This window comes from Pleurodeles waltl, chromosome 2_2 (assembly GCF_031143425.1).
Source record: "Pleurodeles waltl isolate 20211129_DDA chromosome 2_2, aPleWal1.hap1.20221129, whole genome shotgun sequence".
Lineage (NCBI taxonomy): Eukaryota > Metazoa > Chordata > Amphibia > Caudata > Salamandridae > Pleurodeles > Pleurodeles waltl.
Genome location: NC_090439.1, coordinates 1152064729 through 1152087754, shown reverse-complemented (window position 1 = coordinate 1152087754; position 23026 = coordinate 1152064729).

The following is a 23026-nucleotide window of genomic DNA, read 5'->3' as shown; positions in this document are numbered from 1 at the left end:
CTAGCTATGATAGACTCCTGAAATTTCACAAATGTCATCCTTGACTCTGGAGAACTATCCTTGAACACAACAAAAGCATTAAAAGTTGCCAAGAGGAACAAGTGAACCGCTAATTTCTTATACCACACATAAGACTTACGAGCAGCAGTGTAAGGTTCTAACCTCTGATCTACTCTATCAACACCACCCATGTGCTTATTATAGCCTAAGATGCACATAGGTTTGCGCACTTCGGCAACCTGACCCCAAACAGCCACAGGTGAAGTACTCTCATCATGGATGGTGCTTAGCATGTATACATCCCTCTTGTCTACAAATTTCAGAGCTAGCAGCTCATCATTCCGCAAGGCACTGCACTGTCCCTTCTCAAGTTTTTTACAGACAAGCTCTTTTGGATAGCCTTTCCGATTAGAGCGAATTGTGCCACAAGCAACAGTGTCCACTCTGAACAACTCCGTGAACAACCGAACTCCAGTGTAGAAGTTATCTACATATAAATGGTGACCTTTGTTGAACAGTTGTCTACCAAGTTCCCACACAATTTTCTCACTAACTCCAAAAGTGGGTGGACAACCAGGGGGGTCAATATTGGAATCCCTACCAGTGTAGACCTGGAAATTATAAACATATCCTGTACTACTTTCTGACAGCATATACAATTTAATTCCATACCGTGCCCTCTTGCTAGGAATGTACTGTCTAAAAACCAAATGATCCTTGAACAGGACCAAAGACTCATCTACAGATATTTCTTTCCCTGAACACAGATCTCTGAAAACCGATCTACCAAATGATCAAGGACAGGTCTAATCTTAAAAAGACGGTCAGAATCAGGATGATCTCGTGGCAAGGCTAAAGCATTATCTACAAAATGCAACACCTGAAGAAGAAGCTCATACCGGTTACGACTCAAGATGGCAGGAAATACAGCAGTTGACATCAAGGGACTAGTAGACCAATATGAAGACAGCGATGGCTTCCTTATCAGCCCCATCAAAAAAGTCAAACCCAAGAACTTTTTCAACTCTTCCAGATTTGAGGGAATCCACCGGCTAGCTCTAGAGTGTGGCCTAAGTCTGGCAGCGTTGTCCCTCAAAAACTGCTCTGCATACAAATTAGACTGCTCAACAATCTCTTCCAAAAATATATCGTCCATAAACAACTCAAAAAAGTTGACGGGCAAAAAGTTTTCCGTATTAACTCGACACCCTGGAAAACCAGTAAACGCAGGCAACTGTGGCTGCTCCATGTTTGGTGCAACCCATGTGTCAGGTCTTCCAATGGGAAGCCTTTCAGCTGCTGGCTCCTCCACCATTGGCACATCACTGTCCTCCTCTAAAATAGGCCCTTCATCAGCACTGAGAGTGGCTTCATCATCAGATGATTCATCTCTGACAGAAAATTCACTTCCAGAATCCTGCACTTCCTCCTCTGCCTCAGATGCAGAGTCAGTCTCATATTCTTGGTCAGAAGATGACTCAAAAAGCACACTAACAACCTGCTGAGCGGTCATCCTAGGGCTACCCATGATCCTTCCTACAAAAATTAACTGGACAAATACACCACCAACAACCAGCACTGTGTAAGATAAGTAACAAAGTATAGCTTTATCACTAAGAGTTATAAACTCAAAAACTATAATGCTCACTTGCCTGAAAAAGCTTGACTCACCAGCAACTACTCTGCACAGCCACAGCAATCACCAACGATATCCCACTAAAAAGAGAAAAAAAATAAGCAAATTAGACATAAGACAACACAATAATCATTGTGCATAAATCTAAGGACAATTTTACACACAATCCTGCATTCAGTACACCACCTACAAACATGTCATTCATGCATGGCAACAATACTCACTTGGAGTAAATGTATTTACTTACCTAAAACATGCAACTACGCAAACCGCAGGACAACTACTGCCAAAACTGCAACAAGCCACAGCAAAGTCAGCAAAAGCTTTGAACTAGAACAAAAAGGAGAAAAACTGTTATTATCATAAAAGCAAATAATTCGCCAGTTGACAAACACTCCGCCACTAACCATTTTTAAATTTTCCCTTGTGTCTAGTGTTCTCTGCTTGGGGAAAGATGGGCCTAAAAAAAATTAGGCCAATCTACCCCCGCGGGGGGCAGAAATCACCCAGATTACATTGCACCCTTTGGGGGTGTGCCCAAGGGGCCACACCCCCACACAAAGCACACAAAGCACACACACACACACACACACACATATAGGCCCGTATTTATACTTTTTTTAGCGCCGCATTTGCGCCACTTTTTGACGCAAAACGGCGCAAACCTACAAAATACAATGGTATTTTGCAAGTTTGCGCCATTTTTGCGTCAAAAAACAACGCAAATGCGGCGCAAAAAAAGTATAAATACGGGCCATAGTATCCCTGGCGCTATGGGGATTCTGCCCCCCTTGGGGACAGAAAGGCCTAAAAAATAGGCATATCTGCCCCCAAGGGGGGCAGAACTGCCCAATAATACATATGGGCCCCTGGGGCGACCCTTGCCCAAGGGACCGTCCCCCAACACAAATAAAAAAAAACAACAATAAAATCCCTGGTGTCTTGTGGCTTTCTGCCCCCCTTGGGGGCAGATTGGCCTAAAAATAAGGCCAATCTGCCCCCAAGGGGGACAGAAACAGCAATAAATACATTGGCCCCCCAGGGGGAGCGACCCTTGCCCAAGGGGCCACCACCCCCACACAAAGCACACATACACACATATAATATCGCTGGCGCTCTTGGGATTCTGCCTCCCTTGGGGGCAGAAAGGCCTAAAAAAATAGGCATATCTGCCCCCAAGGGGAGCAGAACTGCCCAATAATACATATGGCCCCCTGGGGGTGACCCTTGCCCCCCAACACAAATAAAAAAAAAAACAACAATAAAATCCCTGGTGTCTAGTTGCTTTCTGCCCCCCTTGGGGCAGATTGGCCTGAAAATAAGGCCAATCTGCCCCCAAGGGGGGCAGAAACAACGATAAATACATTGCCCCCCAGGGGGAGCAACCCTAGCCCAAGGGGCCACCCCCAACACAAAGCACAGATACAAAACATAATATTTCTGGTGCTATTGGGATTCTGCCCCCATAGGCCTATCTGCCCCCAAGGGGGGCAAAACTGCCCAAAAATACATGTGGGACCCTGGGGGCGACCCTTGCCCAAGGGGCCGCCACCCAACATAAAAAATAAAAACCAACAATAAAATCCCTGGTGTCTAGTGGCTTTCTGCCCCTCTTGGGGGCAGATCGGCCTAAAAATAGGGCCAATCTGCCCCCGGGGGGGCAGAAACGACAAAAAATACATTTGCCCCCAAAGGGGAGCGACCCTTGCCCAAGGGGTCGCTCCCCCACACAATAAAAAATCACACATACACAAATCCCTGGTCTAGTGGGCATTCCTGCTGCCCGATCGCATCGCGATCGGGCAGCAGGAATGCTCAAAGAGACATCGAGGGAAAGGAAAACCCTTTCCTTTCCCTCGATGCCTCTTTCAGGGCATCCCCCCCCCCGCACGAAGGTGAAAAACTCACCTTCTCCCTTAGACGCGCTGGAAGCAAATGGCTTCCAGCGCGTCTTTCCCCTTTTCCATGAAATCAGCACACGATCGCGCACTGATGTCATGGGGGGGTGGGGGGTGGGGGGAAAGGGGAAGGGATTCCCCTTTCAGCCCTGGCCTGGGGGGGTGGGGAGGCGGCCCTCGGGGGAAGCGCTAGCGCTTCCCCCGACTGCCAGTCCCAGGACGTAATGGTTACGTCCATGGCGCCACACGCGCGCTGCCATGGACGTAACCATTACGTCCGTGGCGGGGAAGGGGTTAATCATTGTATACATTAGTGGTCACTCCCCGTGGACACATTTCAAACGCGAACATTATTTCTAGGTTAACATATTTTCTATGCAGCTTCATTACACATTATATTGCAAGCTTCTCATGTTAATATTAATTTTAAAAGTCACACTTCAACAATCCCTCCTCTAATGACTCTTGTCATCACACAAACCTTTTCCCTTACAATTTTCATCCTAAAATTCCCTCATTTGAATTTCTTCTCTCAATAGTTCCCTTCTAATTTTGCCCTGCACAATTTTTCCCTTTTCTTTTCTTCCCTCCTCTTATTACTTTTCGCCATTTTCAATTTAATTCTGTAACTAATTTTGCATGACAGCCATAATCCAAATAATCAAGCTATAACAATCAATATTCCCTGTATTATTTTCGCCAATATCCCATGCCAAATACTACTAAACCAACCTCCAACTTTAGCAAGTCCCTTGTCCAACCTTTTCCCAAACTCCTGGCTCTTTCAGTTCCTTCAAATCTGTACTATCTCTTATGAAGTTAGTAAGCATACTTCTAATTTTATTACTATTGTCAGGTATGTAGGCACAACAATGACGCTCATTAAGCAATTTACAGACTCTGCCATTTTTCGCTAAAAGAATGTCTAGAACAAGCCTGTTTTAAAGAGTCATAGACCTCTCCACAGCAGGTTCAGTATCCATCAGGAGTATAGCCCCTATGAAATTTTTCAGCATGTTATCCATAATTTTAGACAACTTTCAAATCTTTATGGAATTTAAGATAACTCCCACTGTAGGAATTATCACCCCAAATATGTGTCCTACTACACCAGCAGCAGTCTCTCTCCTTCGTCTAGTACGATGGAATTCAGACAATTTTGGAAACCTTTTCAAGTCCTTTAATTGATATATCTTTGGGAAAACTATCCCCAAATAACATGTCCCATACCATCCCTTTGGAAGAAGGTAATAAGCATTAAGTCCACATATATAATAGATCCCAGGGATCCTGTCCATTTAGCATGAACGTCCACTTACTCTGAAACATGCCTACATTCACTCGTTCCCACAAACCCATTGTCATAATATGACTTTGGTCGCGTTATGCAAAGCTTACCTACGTGTAATGCATCTAAAGCTAACTTACCCTGTTCCCTAACCGCACTGTAACTCTCACTACTAGTAAAGGCTTGCTGCTGCAATCCTTTCTCTAACTTCCGTTTCAAAGCCCTTCTTCTATCTTCGTTGTGATCTAAAAAGCTTTTCTCTACGGGAGTAAGCAAACATGTCAAATTATTGCGATGTGCATAAGATGTGCTAATTGTTAATGTTGCCTCAAAGAACCCCTTAACTAACTTTATGCTATAGTATTTAGCCACACTATTCAAATCCTCTATGATAGGCACATAAGAAAACATAAGGTCATTATTTGAATAAAAATATTGAATCTCTTCCTGGTTATAGAATCTTGTCAGTAACACATTACAGCTTATCCCATATGTTCGAGGCAAACTATTATAGGTAACTCCCTCTTGCACCAAAACAGGAATCTTTGTACACACATAACAATCTTTTGCATCCATTGTGTCAACATACTCACTCGCAAGTGATAGAAAACATTAGTTGATAGTTCCCCTTTAGCATTAGTTCCCTCATGCAAATACTTTGTATCTTGCTCAAACCTATTTTGCTGTTAGTGCAGCGGCGGTCTCAGGAATTGTGGCATTATTAGTTCCACTCTTATCCACAAATGGCATTCCTACAATCACAAATATGATGAATATCACACACACAACACCCAAACCAACACCCAAACATTTACAACGCCTACTTCCCCTATTATCCTCCCTAGTGTTAGCCATGATCTGTAAAGAATCAGAAAGTGAAATATTATTAGTGCAAACAACAACCAACAGAGGACGGTTGAAACTTGTTATTGATATTTTCTTTCTTCAGCAACTTTAAGCAAGCAAAGTCTTTCTTCCACAATTATTTACAGCATTCACATTCACTCCCAGGATCCTTGTCAATTCAGGTTAGCAGCTTGTCAAAATAGTTTTTTCAAAAGTCAATTCAGGTTAACAGTGTCACATCCGGTAAGTTATCAGTCTCTTTTCTCAATTCTTCTCCCTTTAAGTACATTTTCACGTCAATGCAGTCTCTTTGGCCGAACTCAAGTGCCAAAGTACTGACCTGGGACTTCTCGATCAAAACAGAACGCCATTAAGCTGATGTTGCGTATGCCCACTCAGGACCTGCGTATCTTCTATTTGCCACTCTTTCTTTTCAACTTGGGATTACCTTGCAACTCTCCTTCACTCAGATCTTCTCTCCTTATTGTTGTGGCCTCTTCCTCTATTGTATCTTCGACAACCACCTTTCCCTTTGTCACTTGCAATTCTGGCCACTTATCTCCTTTCAGTATCTCTTGATCTTTGACTTTTCTTGTGGCAACTCGTCGCCCTCCTCTGACTCGATGGTGTTTTCTCTTGATGGACCTGCAATCCGCTCAGGAGGAGCCTGGACACTCTGACTCTCTTCCACCTCAACTCCTTCACCATCTGGGTCTGTCAGGGGCTCTATTTCATTTCCCTACTCGTCTGCTTCTGGGAGAACCTCCTTCTGACTCGGTCATCCTGGCGCCTCAGTTGAGATAGTCTCACCTTCACCCCTGTGGGTCTTGTATCCTTCGTCTCTTACTGGAGTGACCAAGCCGTCCTCATCGGGCTCTCCTTCCGTCTCAGTTCCCCTTTGATTACCCTCCGGCCCTGAGACTTCCTTCTCTGTTGTTGGTACTTTCAACAACTCAACTTCCTCATCAGTTGACACGTCACCTTTTTCGTGAGACTGGCATGGATCCAGTTTGGAATTCTCGCACACTTCACAGCAGTAGTAGTCGTTAGTATTACTTGATATGGCCCCTCCAACGTGGCTCCAAACATGACTTCCTTACATGTTTCTTGATGGCAACCCAGTCACCAGCTTTTAGGTTGTGACCTGGATCATTTATCGGTGGCAGTGTGGTAGCTTCCACCTGGTGAGAGAAAGAGGGGACCACGTCAGCCAGACCCTTGCAGTAGTCCAACACCATATCATCCGTGATATTCACAAGAGCATTCACAGGCACTGCGGGCAGTCTCATGGCTTGACCATGAGTATTTCATGAGGAGACAGTCCTGTTTTCTTGTTGGGCGTATTTCTCATTCACATTAGCACCAAAGGCAATGCATCAGGCCATTTCAAATTTGTGGCTGCACACATCTTTGCCATTCTCGACTTCAGGGTACCATTCATCTGCTCCACTAGTCCTGATGCTTCAGGGTGGTAACTACAATGCATCTTCTGTTCAATGTTCAATGCTGCACACAATAGCTTAACCACCTCTTTGTTGAAGTGACTTCCTCTGTCTGATTCTAAAGAGATCGGAAACCCAATACGTGGACCTCCTGCTCTCTCAGTGTGGCTCAAATTCACCACTGTCCCTTCCCCGCATCCATCTGTTGACAGATGATACACCTGTGACAGATCACCTCTGCAGCTTGCCTCAATTTTGGATTAAACCAGTAAATTTTGAACAACCTGATCATGGCATCTCTCCCAATATATGCTTGACCATGGTAAAACCTTGCAAACTGTGACAGGAGACTGTTCAGCAAAACCATTTTACCCTCATCTGAAACCCACAATTCATCTGGTCTTTGTACACATTGCATCGAAACCCAAGAATGCTTCTCATCTTTGCTGGCATGTCCTTGCAACAATCTCAACTCCTCCAATGTGTCAAACACCCTTAAAGCGTAACCTGTGCATGTCTCATTTTCTTTTTCAGGTAACAATTCCCTCTGATCCTTAAATGATATACAGTTCAATGCGCAAAACCTTGTGACTTGATCCGCATATCCATTTCCCATTGAAACAAAGTCTTGTGATTTCAAATGAGTGCTGCATTTCACCACGGCAATTTCAGGAGGTAACTGAATTGCGTGCAACAACTCTTTAATCCTTTCACCATTTTTCACTGGGGAACCAGAAGGAGTCAGGAAACTCCTCTGTGACCATAGTTGGTCAAAATCATGGACAATTCCAAATCCGTATCCGCTATCAGTATAGATAGTCACCCTCAATTGGGCAGCAGCATGGGAAGCTCTAGTAAGAGCAACCAATTCAGCCACTTGAGCAGAATATACTCTCTCAAGCCAAGACGCTTCAAGGATACCAGAGATCGTACATACACCGTATCCAGCTCTCAGCACTCTTACTGATTCTCTCAAACATGAGCCATTAACAAAGATAATTTTGTCATTTTCTTCCAATTCGGTATCTTTAATATCAGGCCTCGGTTTGGTGCACATTTCTGTTACCTCAAGACAATCATGTTCTACATCTTCAGCATCCTCAACTTCTGTGTTTTCATTTGGAACCAAAGTTGCCGGGTTCAGCACTGTACATCTTTTCAACGTTACACTTGGTGACCCCAATATAATAGTTTCGTATTTTGTCAGTCTCGCCTTTGGCATGTGCTTCGTTTTTGTTCGTGTTAGCAAGATCTCAACTGAGTGTGGGACCATGACTGTTAAAGGATGTCCCATCACTATGCCCTCACATTGTGAGAGGCTTTGACCAACTGCTGCTACTGCACGCAAACAACCTGGTAAAGCTGCTGCAACTGGGTCCAAAGTAGATGAAAAATATGCTACTGGTCGGTTTACACCTCCATGGACCTTTGTCAGGACAGACAAAGAACATGCATCACGTTCATGACAAAACAGATCAAAAGGCTTCATGTAATCAGGCATTCCTAATGCTGGAGCCCTACACATACACTCCCTTAGCTCAGTAAACACCTTCATGTCTTTCTCTGACAAAGTTATGACATCTGGCCCATCCTTAACTGTCAGTCTCACCAATGGCTACAGACGACTGAGAAATTCGGGATCCACTGATGACAGTAGCCCACCATTCCCAGAAACATCCTCACATCTCTCTGTGTCGTTGGGGGATTCATCTGCAACAGGGCAGTCACTCGTTCCCTGGACAACTTCCTCTACTCTTTCTCAAATTTATGATCCAATTATTTCACCTCCTTCTGGAAATATTGCAGCTTCTTTGGGGACACCTTATGCCCATTCTTTCCCAAGTGGTTCAGTTAGGAAATTTAATCGTACTTGCACTTATCCCTCATTTTGGATACAATCAACATTGGGAAAAAGTTAATCAGAGGATACTCCTCATCTGTCGTCTCCGTTTCAGGCTCTGAAACCTGCCTTTCATCTCCTTCATCGTCACTGTTTGTCTGCACCTCAATCCCCTCATTCGGACAGGTGATCGAACATCTTGTCTTGCACAGTAAGTCTCTCCCCAGTAAGGACACTGGACTCAAATCGCAGACCACAAACCTTTGCAACCCCTGAAAAGTGGCAGGCTCAGCCTGGACCGGATCTGTGATCTGGTTAGTCAGGAGCTGATTCGCCACTCCTACTACCTTGACTGTACGTCCCGAAAGGGGCAATTTCGGAACCTCTGCACTTCTAACTGTAGAGCGTGTAGCTCCTGTGTCAACCAAGAATGAGACCTTGTGACCCATTATGGACCCTCTCTGATCTACTTCTAAGGACGCTGCAAGTCTACACTCCTCACTATCTGAGCTTTCATCCGACCATTCATTGTCTATTCCATTCTCACCACGCAATGGTAACTGTTGTACTGTGTTATTTTGACTCATTCTTTGACCTGTGACCTGTTGAGGAAGCATCACCTGTTGCTGTTCCATTGGTGCTAAGGGCAACTGCATTTGCTGTCTAGGTACGGTAGGAACCTGCTATTGCATTTGCTGCATCTGCACCAGTTGTAGAGGTGGCATCTGCATTTGTTGCATGGGTTGGAGACCCTGCATCTGAACCATGTTATTCTGGAAGTTCGGATTTGGACCTCTCATCCATGGTCCTTTAACATTTTGGAATGCATTACCTTCATTGCTTTGTTGAAAAACGTCCTCCTGCATCATCATCGGACATTCCCGCTTCCAGTGTCCGAAGCCCCCGCAAGCATGACAAACTAACACCTTTTTCATTCCCTGCACATCATTTTGGACTGGTTCACAAAACCTCCTCGACTTCTCTTACTTGTTCCTGAAACATCCCATTTCCTTGTAGCTGTTGCACCATCTGCTGAAGACTACTTCCCTGCAATACTGAATCTGCTGCCTTAATCTGCATCACCATCACCTTCTCCTTCAATTTTCTCTGCTTCAACTCAATCTCGTCACTACAGTACTTCACATACTGCATCACCTCATCAATCGGCTTCCTTGCCAACAGATCAAAGGATTCTTAATCATTTGACTAATCTCAGGTATCAATCCTTCAACAAATCTGAACACAAGGTGATTCATGTCCTTTGCCTCTATAACCTCTGTACCACTGTAATGTTTGAACGCCTTCAAAAACCACTCATAGTAAGCATGTATTGACTCCTTGGCCTCCTGTGCTGTCCGATCAATCTTTTGCCAATCAATATTCTGTGGTGATGCCCTTTGCTTCAAGAACTCAATCACCTTATAGTAGTACTTCATCACCTCAGGCGACGGTGCTCTCGTGACTATATCTCTTGCCAGTTCCGCAGCAGGCCAATCCACAATCCTCTTACACTCAAGCCACAAATCAGCTGGAACTATAATCTCAAAAACCTGTCTGTCTGCTGATCCCACTCTATTGGCTTCTCCTTCAGCCTGGGAAAATCATTTGTGAAAGACAGAATATCTCCTCTGGACCAAGGTACATGGACAAGAACCCCTCCAGCCGTTTCTCTCATTGGTAACATCTTTATTTTACCGGTATCTGGCACAGCTTTTGCCTGATGTTCTATTCCGTCACTCTTTCTTTTGTCTCTTTTCTTCGCTCATCTGCCTTCCCACTTCTCTAATGCTCCTCAAACTTGTGCACTTTGCTGTATTTCTTTCAGGTGTGCCCTCATCCCAGTATATCTCATGTGTTCAAAATCTTTGGGCTCAAAATCTAACCTATAACTTCTCTTCAGATGTTTGGTATTTTCTAAATCTATTCCATATTTATCTGCCAAGTTCGCTAATCTCTGGTGCACCCTGCCCACTTCTTTGGTTATTTTTGGACACAGATACCTCAATTCTGCTTGCCTGTATGACTCTAGCCTGTTCACTCCTACGCTCCCCTCAACTAGTTCATTTGCCTCCATGCCCAACCTCACAAAATTCAGGTATTCTTCTCTTTCTGACCCCTCTGCTGTCGCAGGGGTGGTCTGTGATGAATTTCACTTGTCTAACCATTCATTCAGTTGTTGCGCAGTTAAACCTTGTAAAGAGATATTTCCAGCCTGCATCATTGGAATTTGAGATACATTCGCACTTGGGATCTGCAGAGTCAGCAGTCCCAAACCTGAGTGTCTCATGGTATCTGGAGGAACCCCAATCGAACTGAAGTCTAACAGAGATCTAGATCTTTCGAATGTCGGTTCCACTGGACTCATCCCTTGAGAGCTCCCTAGGAACCCTCTTCTTGTCATCTCTTGGGTCATTGCTCCCTGATCACACACGCTAGGCTTTGTCTGTGTATACAATGGTACTGGTGGACCAACCGTAATAGGCAAGGATATGGCGCCTGGCATCTGCCTGCTTCCCAAAACTTGTGGAGCATTAACTCCCACATTCTGATTCATTATCGGTGCAGTGGCCAGCTGTAGTCCTGTGACCGAAGTATAATTTGGAACCATCTGTTGCGGTGTCTGGGGCAGTAAAAGTGGAGTTGGCTCAGCCTGTATCAGTTTTGGTCTTGTATATGCCGGATCTGACAGCACCATCAAATTCGTGGTGGTCTATAGTACTGAGACCTCAGGGTAGAGTCTCTGAACCTGTGGTGGCTGCAGCTGTGTTTGCATCTCTGGAGCAGTGGACACACTAACACTGTTCTGCACCGGAACTGGTGTCGCAACAGTATTAACCTTTACTGTATTTGTTGTTCCCTGGCCTTGGGTCAAATTTATAGGACTTGCTCTAGTTCTTGGTCTATTGTCATCTAGGGCATATGGCGGTGGTCAGTCATTTAGTAACTGATTAAGGAACTCATCATCGTCTGAGTTATCTGCCTCTGCCCAGGACTTCTTAGTCTCCTTCTCTTTGCTAGAACCCTTATCCGTCTTACAAGTGGCTTTCCCTCCTTGGGTTTCGCCTTCTTGAGCTATTGCTGGAAACCTCCTAACTCTGTCTATTGTTTCTCTTCTCCAAGCCCTCTGTGCGCTATCCCAACTAGCCTCTGCTAGTGTCTTTTCTGCTTTAATCATTCTCATCTCAAACTTCTGTTGCTGTTGTCGTATTGCCATCAGTTCCCAGATTGCTAGTGCCTCAGCTCGTTTAACACCCTCCGACAAATTTTCCAAAATCCTTATATTGAACATTCCGTGTTCCGCAAACGCCAAACACACTTCTTTCTCTGTCACTTTGCACAATTGCTTTAGCCAAAGACATGGCGCAACTTCCCTCTCCTCCATTATGGCATAAGCCGGTGTATCCTCTGGCGGGGTAGGCTCCCCTACACTCGTGGTAATGTACTCGCCTCCACTCAAAGCACTCTTTAAAGCCTTGAAAAACAAAATTTTTGCATCTTCTATTTTGTTTATGATCGAATAAGGAAGTGACTTTAATTCCCAGAACTCTCTTTGCCTACCTTCTCAGTCAATTGCCTCTCACGGACAGCTGCCAATCCGTTGCGCGACCCTTCTCACTAACCGATCTATCCCAGCGCGGCTCCAATTACATCACACTCACACAAACTGCGGCTGACAAAGTCTTGCGGCTTGTCTTCCTCACTCTCTATTCACACAAAAACGAATGCAATATATTGCGAGCAATAATAAAACTCAAATTTGCCGGTTTACCACAGGAAAGGGTAACACAATCGCTTCAGAACTTTACAGAGATTTTTCTTAGCCTCGGCTGCTACTCTCAACCTTCTCAGATCCCGCACTCGCAAGCAAAATTTGACCTGCAAATTCTACTCTCAACTTGTCAATGGGTTGTTCTAGTGTACTTTAGAACTCACCAAATCTCCATCAAAGTTTTCATTCACTCACTTTGACTCAAACTCGACTCTTCAGCCACACCCGATTGACCTATTAAACCTCACACATTACAACATAAACCAAGTGTCTCATACACTTATCAATATACTCAGGAGTCTTAGACCACGCAGGGTACGTACATCACCAACAAGCACGTGGACAATTTTGTAGCACAAAGCGCCACACTCACATGAAGTTTGCCGACTTCCCTACTCTCATACTGCAGAGTACGTACACTCCTACTAAAACATTGCCTGGCCTAAAATTCTCACAAACTTCACAATGCATAAGCTGTGCAAGCGCGATCCCTATTTCATTCACACTATCACTAGAACGCCAAGAACATACCCAACTCACTTCAGCAAGCTCCGTGATTCCGGGAAAGTCATTCGGGATTTAGGGGCACATAATTTCTCCAATTCGCATCATTGAAAAATAACTATTTTCCCAAAACCCAATTTTCTGATACACCTTGCTTACTTCAAAACTATGCTCATCAATTTCTACCAGACCTTTTGAACTAACAATTTCATCAAACTGTGGTCCCTCGTCCTGGGGCCCCAAAGGGCCGAACCATTACCTCTACTACCAAAACTGATAACGTGTCCGAACCTTGATAAGTAAACTTACAAGGAGAAACGTCTAGGTCAATGAACCTTTTGACCACGTTTGGAGACTTCCCAGAATGAGATATCCCTTTTTCTCACAATCAATAGATCAATAACCTCATCAATATTCACAATCACTAATCAATTAAGCTAATCAATAACATTTAACATAGATCAATACAACGAACGCACCATGACCTTTCAGCCATGAATAACCACACAAGTCTAGTATGAGTTAGGATATTTATTCCCTAATAGTTAAAATCTAATATCATATTTATTAGTTTCAATATCAATAAGCACACCAAAACCACTATGACTTGGAAATTAGAGCAAAACTTTATCCAAGCATAGATCATGAACATTTAGAATAAACACAACAGTATTATGAGTCAACTTCAGCAGAGTAACATTAGTACATTATTCAACAAAGCAAGATCTTAGTCATTTGTCTATTTGCACCCGGTATTAGTGAACTCCTTAAGTAACCTCAAATTAGCATCAGCATGTTGGGCTTCATGCAAAACAATTTAGCAACACAAATTTGGAAAACATCTAACTATGGCCTCTATCAAAAGAGCAGTTTGTACCTAGCAAGAAAAGGCAAACAAACTATTACAATTATCATCAGATAGTTACCCATCTGAATAAGCCAGCAAACAGCTTCAGTCTTCATCCTCAGGACATCGGTTGATTCATCATCAGCAAAGATAGGACAGTGCAAAGTCTCAGTATGGCATAGCTAAGAATAGGCTCTTCCCTCATAAGGAAGAGAAGTCAGTATCAGGTAAGGATTCAAAGAGGATAGTTAAGACATCAGAACAGCAAAGTCTCAAAGTAAAATAGCAAAAGTATAGCTCGGTGGAATATTCAGTAATGACCCCCTTCTCCTTGAGTCCTGTGATTATATTAAAACAGTCGAACTAGCCCATAATTCCTCATTGGATCAATTTTGGTGCATCATTATCTCTGTCCAATAATTCTCCACGCACCTTGCTAGAATTTTCACCTAACACAGTTTTCATGCTGTTTATTGGTTCCTGTGATTGACATCTTCATCGGGTGGAATGTCAGGTAAGAAAAGTGACACTTTACGCTCCAGTCAGTAGTTCCATTGTCTTCCCCTAGTCCAGGCGACCTTGCACCTGTTGCGAATTACACTGTTGCGTTCCGCAAGAATGTCTCCTTGAGCAAGTCGGGCCCAATGAGAAAGAATTTACTACGGCTACACACACATCTCCAGCTTCTGGAAAAGTACAGCTTCGTGTCCTTCAGGAAAGCAGCACATTGCACATTAGAAAAGCACAGTTAATATGAGACCAGGCAGCTAGGCCCAGACCTTTGCTAACTAAGGCCTAGTGATTAATTTTACAAAACCTCATACATGATTCTTAATGCTAACACAAAATCATACATTAGTATAACGTTAATTCATCATTAATCAATTTCATTAATCATCGTATACATTGGTGGCCACTCCCCATGGGGACATTTCAAACGCGTACATTATTTCTAGGTTAACATATTTTCTATGCAGCTTCATTACACATTATATTGCAAGCTTCTCATGTTAATATTCATTTTAAATGTCACACTCCAACAATAGCATGCACATTGAGACACGATCAGCAGTGCCTGAGTGTGCAGAGAAGAAGAATCAGAAATACCAGTCAGCAGAAGAACAGGTGACCACACAAAAAATGGGTTTTCAAACAGTGTTGGAAAAGTTGCATAATGTTACAAATTTCTTACTAGCACAGGATTCATACTGAGTACTTTAGAAAAAAGGAACTGCAGGAAAGGATAACTCCTTTCCTATGTTACACTTCTAAGTAGTATTTGGTATTGCCATTAGGACGTCCATGAGGTACCATTGTTTTGTACAGGGTTGTATCCAATGTTAACATACACACAGCCACCTGCTGTGCTTGCTCACATAATGCTGTTTTGTTATCCTCAAAACCTGTTCTATAATCACTGATTTTACCAAGTACAGGAAAACAACGTCAAGCCACAGTGCTTTGGGCAGTTACCATCATGTTCTCTCATTACAGAGGCCAAATCCAAAAATGGATCCATGCATATGAAAGCTGGCACACTTTCATAAAACACTTGCTATGTTTTCCAAGAATGTACCCATGCAATTTCACATGTGAATCCTACCCTCTCCCTTGCCTAACATCCCACAAAAAAATTGACACTTCCATCATGTAGAACATACTACAAATTTACCAGTTTCAAACTAGCAATTTTGAATACAGTCCAGCAGATCATTTGTACAAATTGGTCAATTGAGGTAAAAGTTTATGAAATTTCAAGTTTAGCTTTCCTATGAAGTGTTGTGCCCACCTTAATACAGAGAGACAGAGGCTCTATTTGTAATAAGTCTATATAGTAGTATTCATGTGTATATACAAATAGATATATAAATGTACGCTCATAACTACATGTACATATTTCATGCTTTCCCGCTCTCTTTATTAGTAAATTACATTTTTTATGATGTATATGCATTGTAGACATCCCAAAGATTGTCACCAACAAAATTAAACAGTGTCCATAGGTTGTCCCAAAATTTAGTAAAGTCCCACATTCTCTTTTACTCTATGATCTTTGCCACATTCTTTTTAAAGTAATAATAGCATTAATCATTGTATTATCATCAGTTCTGATTATAGACAGAGCATTTTAGAACCATCTATGTTTTTCTACAAAACCCAAAATCCCTTCTAGACTGGCCTGGAAATAGTTGAAAAAAATAAAATATTTTCATCTAAATTCATTGCTTGGAATCTCAACATCTGGCATAAACTTTCTGTTTTCCTCTTTCCGGGTGATCTAGTTGTTCCAACTACCAGAAAAGTGGCAACAGTACAGAAAGCAGGTAACTACTGCATCTCAGTGTAAATAAAGGGAGGAATGTTTTATATTATACAGCGACATAGAATCAAATGGCATGTAATGTCTCTGATTGTCCTGAAGAAGTTTACAGCTAGCCTTTTCTAGATGTCCTTTGCACAATTGTGCATGTAGTCCCCTCTATTGTTTGCTTACCGATATCCTGATGGGACCGATCAGAAGGTATCTAGAGTAAATTAGAAAGAACTACTTAACAGTATTCCATATAAAATATTGAGTTTATTGTATATGTATCACCTGTTGCTACTTTGTTCATTTTTGATATCAAACACTGCAACATTCAGACTTAGAGTATGTACTTTTAAGAAAAAAAACAAATTCCTGTTCTGCCCTTAGTGTGTTTCTTTCCCAGGAAAAGAATGAAAGAACCAGAGCAAATACTGCAAAGTCTGCCAAAGGCCAGAATGTCATACTGGATTGCTGAGGTAGTTTTAGGTGTGGAGGGATAGCTATTTTTGATATCTCCCTGCTAGTACATAAACATGCAGGGTTTGTCTTGAATTTTGACACACTACATATACCAAAATATTACTATGATGAATCCAAGAAAATACAAACTGTCTGATGTTAGGGAACCTGCTTCATTCTGTTTTTTCCTTGTATGGGATATGGTTGAATGCCAGCAAACTATCAACTTAGCCTCTAAGATGACCTTCGATATGAAAAGCAATGGTCCAGTTTTGTCTACAGTGCACGACTGCTGAACCCCACCTTGGAAGAAAGGAACTTTAGGTCAACTAACATGCTATCCATTTTTTTTTGTTTTCAAGAGGTCCTTGAAATTATCTTTATATCATAAGTGTATCTATATTGTTTAGTGCAAATCAGTGTCTCTGTCCATATGCACTCCACAGTCTGCTGTCTAAGCTCTAATGATGTTGTATCATGTTCCTCGAAGGCTTATTAATAATAAGTGTTGTCACCAAATGCAGGACTTTAACTAAAAGTCACTACAGTCTTGAGGTCATCGGACTTCCGTTGCTTTCCATTCATATTTTAAATGTCTTTAAACTTAAGGTATCAGTGGGCAGTATGTGGCAGTGCAAACTGCATGCAAATGACATTGGGTGCTTTTTTATTTGCAGTAGATTAGCTCATGCCATTAAAAGCCTATTAAGATACACTTTAAGTTTAATAATTACTTGTTTGACATCCAATTGCAACCTTTCCTATTACTTCTTGGAAATACTCAACCCAATTTGGCCATTTCAAACTTTCAAATGTGTACGCCGTTATTCTGAGGTTTTGTGCAAAGTGCTCAGCTGGGCACTTGAGGAAAAGATCACTTGCAACTTTTGATGTCCCTGCAGGCATACAAGAGGTCAGACATCTGAGAAATGCAATCTACTTCTTAGTCTTGCGTGTAAAGGAAAACAAGTAGAGTCATTCAGTGGTCCTGGCAGGTCACAAATACGAGGTGCAGTCTGATTTTCTACTTGCACAGGTCTAAATAAATTCTCATTTGCAGTCAGTCAAGAGCCACCTTGTTGAAACTAAGAGACAGTGGGTAGGTTGACTCATCAATAGTCCCTGACCAGTGTGTAATAAGTTCCAAGGGCAAACATTCCCTATTTTTCAGCACATCTTGTTTGCACTATCCCACAGTGTTCTATTCTTCGTTAATTCCAGCATGGCAGAATTACTGTGTCACAGGAATATGCTCCTGAGCCAGTAGTGTGTATAGGAAAATGAGCATTTGGCTCTTTCTCAACCAAACAAAATTGGATCTGGGACCATCTCTTCACCTCACCGGATTGGAACCAGGTTGGCTATATTGGTTTCGGGATCCAAGGACACCTTTTCCTCCGGTGCCAGTTGACATGTTACTTTCAACTTGTAAGCTTCACCCTGATCCTTTACAAGTTATTGAAGATCCTGAGCCCTCCCCAGCTCTCCTTTCTTTAAAAACATGAGTAACATACCTTATAACAGGTTTTTCTACCAAAATGCTCAAACCATTCCTTCTGTTCTAAGAGCAGTTTCACTTCTCATCAAGAATACAGCGCTGAATGGAAAGAAAACAACAGGCCGGCTAATGATAATTAGCGTATTTAAGCTTCAAGCAGACAAATTGTCAGTTAATAAATGGTACTTTCCTGTGTATTTATATAAAATCCAACTACTGCAATTAATTGGAAATGTTTACATCTCCGTCGTTTGAATTATAGCAACCTAAAATATACTCTAAAACGTACATGTAGCGTGACTGAATATATCAAAGCAGACCTCTTTCTGTCAAAAAAGTTTATTTTGACAGATTCACCAGCAGGTTTAAATGCAGCACCAGCCAACCTACCCATGTAGGCCTGAACCCATAGTCTGCTTATCAGCCTAGTGAATGACAATGTGTGTTCGTTCGTTCACCAGTCATTAATAACTTCCATGTCACTAGTATATCTCCTGCACCATATAATAAGACCTTACTGGTAAGTCAAGTGGGCAAATTGGTTATTAGCCAGTTTTGTCATATTTAAGGGTCAAAGCACATACATTGAGACATGACCAGCAGTGCCTGCGCGTGCAGAGAAGAAGAATCAGAAATACCAGTCAGCAGATGAACAGGTGACCACACAAAAAATTGATTTTCAAACAGTGTTGGAAAAGTGGCATAATGTTCAAAATTTCTTAGTAGCACAGGATTCATACTGAGTACTTTAAAAAAAAGGAACTACAGGAAAGGATAACTCCTTTCCTATGTTCCACTTTTAAGTAGTATTTGGTATTGCCATTAGGATATCCATGCAGTACCATTGTTTTGTGCAAGGTTGGATCCAATGTTAAGATACACACAGCCACCTGCTGTGCTTGCTCACATAATGCTGTTTTGTTATCCTCAAAACTTGTTCTATAATCACTGTTTTGACCAAGTACAGGAAAACAACTTCAGGCCACAGTGCTGTGGGCAATTACCATCATGTTCTCTCATTACAGAGGTCAAATCCAAAAATGTCAGTAGGCTCTTTGTGGCATGGAGAATTACATGGATATGAAAGCTGGTACACTTTCATAAAACACTTGCTATGTTTTCCAAAAATGTACCCGTGCAATTTCACGTGTGAATCCTACCCACTCTCTTGATTAACATCCCACGTCAAAGTTTACACTTTCACAATGTAGAACATACTACAAATTTACCGGTTTCAAAGTAGTAATTTTAAATACAGTTCAGCAGATAATTTGTGCAAATTGGTCAATTGAGGTAAAAGTTTATGAAATTTCAAGTTTAGCTTTCCTATGAAGTGTTGTGCCCCCCTTAATACAGAGAGACAGAGGCTCTATTTTTAATAAGCCTATATTGTAGTATGCATGTGTATATACAAATAGACATAAATGTATGCCCATAACTACATGTACATATTTCATGCTTTCCTGCTCTCTTTATTAGTAGATTGCATTTTTGAGGATTCATATGCATTGTAAACATTACAAAGATTGTCTCCAACAAAATTAAAAAGTATCCAAAGGTTGTCCAAAAACTTTGTAAAGTTCCACATTCTCTGTTGCTCTATGATCTTTGCCACATTTGTTTCAAAGTAATAACAGCATTAATCATTGTATTATCATCAGTTCTGATTACAGACGGAGAATTTTAGAACCATCTATGTTTTTCTACGAAACCTAAAATCCATTCTAGACAGGCCTGGAAATAGTTGAAAAAGATAAAATATTTTCATCTAAATACATTGCTTTGAATCTCAACATCTGGCATTAGTTTTCTGTTTTCCTCTTTGTGGACGATCTAGTTGTTCCAACTACCAGAAAAGTGGCAACAGTGCAGAAAGCAGGTAACTACTGCATCTCAGTGTAAATAAAGGGATGAATGTTTTATGTTATACAGCGACATAGAATCATATGGCATGTAATGCTCTCTGATTGTCCTGAAGAATTTTACAGCTAGCTTTTTCTAGATGTCCTTTGCACAATTGTGCATCTAGTCCCATCTATTGTTTGCTTAGTGATATCCTGATGGGACCGCTCAGAAGGTATCTAGAGTAAATTCGAAATAACTTCTTAACAGTATTCATATAAATTATTCTATTTATTGTATATGTATCACCAGTTGCTACTTTGTAAGTTTTTTTATATCAAACACTACAACATTCAGACTTAGAGTATGTACTTTTTAGAAAAAAAAACAAATTCTGGCTCTGCCCTTAGTGTGTTTCTTTCTCAGGCAAAGAATTAAAGTACCTGAGCAAATAATGCAAAGTCTGCCAGAGACCAGAATATCATACTGGATTGCTGTGGTAGTTTTAGGTGTGGAGGGACAGCTATTTTTGATATCTCCCTGCTAGGACACAAACATGCACGGATTTTCTTGAATTTTGACACTACGTATATAAAAATCTTAATATGATGACTCCAAGAAAATACAAATTGTCTGATGTTAGGGATCCTCTTTGATTCTGTTTTTTCCTTGTATGGGATATGGTTGAATGCCAGCAAATTATCAACTTAGCCTCTTAGATGACCTTCAATTTGAAAAGCGATGGTCCAGTTTTGTCTACAGTGCACGACTGCTGAACCCCTCCTTGGAAGAAAGGAACTTTAGGTCAACCAACATCCTATCCATTTTGTTTGTTTTCAAGACGTCCTTAAAATTATCTTTATATCTTAAGTGTGTCTATATTGTTTAGTGCAAATCAGTGTCTCTGTCCCTATGCACTCCACAGTCTGCTGTCTAAGCTCTAATGATGTTGCATTATGTTCCTCGAAGGCTTATTAATGACATATGTTGTCACCGAATGCAGGACTTTAAATAGAAGTCACTACAGTCTGGAGGTCATCGGACTTCCGTTCCTTTCCATTCATATTTCAAATGTCTTTAAACTTAAGGTATCAGTGGGCAGTATGTGGCAGTGCAAACTGCATGCAAATGACATTGGGTGCTTTTTTATTTGCAGTAGATTAGCTCATGCCATTATAAGCCTATTAAGATACATTTTAAGTTTAATAACTACTTGTTTGACATCCAATTGCAACCTTTCCTATTACTTCTTGGAAATACTCAACCCAATTCGGCCATTTCAAACTTTCAAATGTGCACGCCGTTATTCTGAGTTTTTGTGCAAAGTGCTCATCTGGTCACTTGAGGAAAAGATCACTTGCAACTTTTGATGTCCCGCCAGGCATACAAGAGGTCAGACATCTGAGAAATGCAATTTACTTCTTAGTCTTGCGTGTAAGGGAAAACAAGTAGAGTCATTCAGTGGTCCTGGCAGGTCACAAATACGAGGTGCAGTCTGATTTTCTACTTGCACAGGTCTAAATAAATTCTCATTTGCAGTCAGTCAAGAGCCACCTTGTTGAAACTAAGAGACAGTGGGTATGTTGACTCATCAATAGTCCCTGACCAGTGGGTAATAAGTTCCAAGGGCAAACATTCCCTATTTTTCAGCACATCTTGTTTGCGCTATCCCACAGTGTACTATTCTTAGTTAATTCCAGCATGGCAGAATTACTGTGTCACAGGAATATGCTCCTGAGCCAGGAGTGTGTATAGGAAAATGGGCTTTTGGCTCTTTCTCAACCAAACAAAATTGGATCTGGGACCATCTCTTCACCTCACCGGATTGGAACCAGGTTGGCTATATTGGTTTCGGGATCCAAGGACACCTTTTCCTCCGGTGCCAGTTGACATGTTACTTTCAACTTGTAACCTTCACCCTGATCCTTTACAAGTTATTGAAGATCCTGTGCCCTCCCCAGCTCTCCTTTCTTTAAAAACATGAGTAACATACCTTATAAAAGGTTTTTCTACCAAAATGCTCAAACCATTCTTTCTGTTCTAAGAGCAGTTTTACTTCTCATCAAGAATACAGCGCTGAATGGAAAGGAAACAACAGGCCGGCTAATGATAATTACCGTATTTAAGCTTCAAGCAGACAAATTGTCAATTAATAAATGGTACTTTCCTTTGTATTTATATAAAATCCAACTACTGCAATTAATTGGAAATGTTTACATCTCCGTCCTTTGAATTATAGCAACCTAAAATATAGTCTAAAACGCACATGTAGCGTGACTGAATATATCAAAGCAGACCTCTTTCTGTCCAAAAAGTATATTTTGACAGATTCACCAGCAGGTTTAAATGCAGCACCAGCCAACCTACCCATGTAGGCCTGAACCCATATTCTGCTTATCAGCCTAGTGAATGACAATGTGTGTGCGTTCGTTTACCAGTCATTAATAACTTCCATGTTACTGGTATATCTCCTGCACCATATAATAAGACCTTACTGGTAAGTCAAGTGTGCAAATTGGTTATTAGCCAGTTTTGTCATATTTAAGGGTCAAAGCACATACATTGAGACATGACCAGCAGTGCCTGCATGTGCATAGAAGAAGAATCAGAAATACCAGTCAGCAGATGAACAGGTGACCACACAAAAAATGGATTTTCAAACAGTGTTGGAAAAGTGGTATAATGTTACAAATTTCTTAGTAGCACAGGATTCATACTGAGTACTTTAGAAAAAAGGAACTACAGGAAAGGATAACTCCTTTCCTATGTTCCACTTTTAAGTAGTATTTGATATTGCCATTAGGACATCCATGCAGTACCATTGTTTTGTGTAAGGTTGGATCCAATGT